The sequence below is a fragment of the Thamnophis sirtalis genome, unplaced genomic scaffold (assembly GCF_051295495.1).
Source record: "Thamnophis sirtalis isolate CommonGarterSnake01/CBP01778 unplaced genomic scaffold, rThaSir2_p1.2 scaffold_2, whole genome shotgun sequence".
In the NCBI taxonomy this organism is placed as follows: Eukaryota; Metazoa; Chordata; class Lepidosauria; order Squamata; family Natricidae; genus Thamnophis; species Thamnophis sirtalis.
In genome coordinates this window covers 89406112-89408796 of record NW_028261382.1, presented here as the reverse complement: position 1 = coordinate 89408796, position 2685 = coordinate 89406112, and the positions used below count along the sequence as shown (strand labels likewise).

General features: G+C 40.4%; 1 non-coding gene across 1 annotated transcript; it reads left to right on the top strand.

The window, feature by feature from the left end:
- The first annotated feature begins 2208 nt into the window (after positions 1-2208).
- On the top strand, positions 2209-2315 carry LOC148048992 (U6 spliceosomal RNA). The gene has a single exon (XR_015695732.1). It is a non-coding gene; the product is annotated as a U6 spliceosomal RNA (small nuclear RNA).
- Positions 2316-2685: the final 370 nt, after the last annotated feature.

Genomic DNA, 2685 nt, shown 5'->3' with positions numbered 1-2685 from the left:
ACAGGAACTGGGTATGTCTAGTTTGATGAAAAGAAGGACTAGGGGAGACATGATAGCAGCATTCCAATATCTCAGAGGCTGCCACAAAGAAGAGGGTCAAACTATTCTCTAAAGCACCCCAGGGCAGGACAAGAAGCAATGGGTGGAAATTAATCAAGGATTGCAGCAACCTGGAATTAAGGAGAAATTTCCTGACAGTTAGAATAATTACAAGTTTTTAAGAAGAGATTGGACAATAATTTGTTTGAAATGGTATCTATCTATCTATCTATCTATCTATCTATCTATCTATCTATCTATTTATTTATTTATTTATTTTATATACCTCTTCATAGGGCTTTCAGCCCTCTCTAATCGGTTTACAAATTTTTAGCAAATTGAGTCAGCAAATTGCCCCCACAGTCTGGGTCCTCATTTCACCCACCTCGGAAGGATGGAAGGCTGAGTCAACCTTGAGCCGGTGAGATTTGAACCGCTGAACTGCAGATAACAGTCAGCTGAAGTGGCCTGCAGTACTGCACCCTAACCACTGCGCCACCTCGGGGTTTCCTGCCTAAACAGGGGGTTGGACTAGAAGACCTCCAAGATCCCTTCCAACTCTGTTATTCTATTCTATATCTGCACTGAGTGGAGTGCAGTTTTATGTATTGTTTTATTGAAGTAGTTGGAAGAATGATTAAAATTCCCATCTGTAGATTCTGGATTTTTGTTTTTTGGTTGCCTTGCAGGATTGTCCCTGGAATGATAACAATAAAGAAGGATCTATAAAAGCGTAAAGTACTGAGACTTTCAGAAAGTTTATTGGATTGTTTACCCACAATGGAGAAATGGGCAGTGAAGGTGATGAAACTTGCAAAGATGGTAAATTAACTTTTTTTGCTTAGAGAGGGAAAAAAAATGTTTGGCCAGAAACCTCTTATAAACTTTTCTTGTATTAAATAGAAAAATGCATTTACAATTTTGATGGTTTGGGGGTGGGGGTGGGGAATGGGATAATAGAAAAAGCTGAGCTTTCCTTTGTAATTATAGAGTCAGAGGAAATTTAGAATTGCATTTGTATTTTCTACAAAGGAAATCGAGTTCCTTTTTATTTTATTTTTTTCCTTTCTTCACTTTTGTCTTCTTTTGTTTCCTCTCTTTCTTTATTGGTTTATGTTGGTTTTTACATTCTTTATCTAAACCTTTCCATAATTTTTTTTATCTATAAAAAGGAAATTGTATTTCATTATACTCCACCCACACACCAATTAGGCTGCCTATGGAAAGTCAGGAAGATGTTTTTGATGGTGATATGAAGGAAGCATTATCTAGGCCAGGAGTTACCAACCTTTTCTATACCCCACACCCCTAGAAATGCTTCTGATATGTTCTCGCACCCCTTAAAAATAAATAATTATATGCATGCAATTATACATATACACTATAATTTAGAAACTTCTAAACCCAAGTTTTCTCACCCCCTGGAATATCATCTTGCACCCCCAGGGAGTAGAAGTACCCCAGGTTGGGAATCCCTGATTTAGACAAAAGGGATGAAGCATTTTTTTAAAAAAATCTATGTCAGATTCCAAGTAATGCATTCATTACAAATTGAGGCATTCCATTTTCTCAAAGTACAATTTTATTTGTACACCATATTGGCACTAACTGGTGAAAAGCCAGTACTGAAGTTCCTGGGCTTTTCATCCCAATATAAGTGTTCTGACCCAGTCTTCCTTAGAAAGCAAGAAGCAGAGTCTTGGTCCTGGCAAAACTTCTTTTATTTACACGACTGCACAGTCAGCAAGGCTTAGCAAACAGTCTTTCAGAGGAATGTTTATCCACACGCACCTTATCTTGTTTGGAGAGCTGCCAGATAACTAGTTTCCAAACGCAGGGCAAGTCAAACTTGGCACAGAGTCTCTTACAGTCACAAAGAGAACTTTCCCCTCTTGAAATGACTGAATGAACAAATTGTTTCCTGCAAAAGCCCACTCCCTGTCCTTTCCTCTTTTGTTTCCTATGGGAGGGGCCAATCACCTCCAAGGTGTGGCTTTACTCTTAAGTCAACCCTGCTTTCTTAGTTGCTCTTGTCTTCTGGCAGCTCTGTGCATGCGGACACTGGGAACAGTCTCCAGCTGTTCTTCTGTTCTGAGGCTCTATCCTCCTTCAGCTCCAAACTGTGTCAAACTGAATTCATATTAGAATACCCAAAGATACAAACAATTCGTGCTTGCTTCGGCAGCACATATACTAAAATTGGAACGATACAGAGAAGATTAGCATGGCCCCTGCGCAAGGATGATACGAAAATTTGTGAAGCGTTCCATATATATTTTTTAACGGCAGCAAGACTGTTGGTGGCGCAATACTGGAAGAAGGAAGCTTTGCCTACTATTCAAGAATGGACACTAAAAGTAACAAGAGAGAGAGAGATTGAGATTTGTTTTATTTATATGCCGCCCTATTCCCAAGGGGACTCAGGGCGGCTAACAACTCAAGGGGGAAAGGGAACACAAAGTACAATACAAGTAGTTAAAATAGCCAAGAGTCACACAGCCACACAGGTCTAGAGGGGAAGGGAACTCATCAACCCCAGGCCTGCCAGCACAGCCAGGTTTTAACGGCTTTTCGGCCTGGAGAGAGGTGAGGGTCCGAATCTCTGCAGGGAGTTCGTTCCAGAGGGCCGGAGCTGCCACAGAGAAG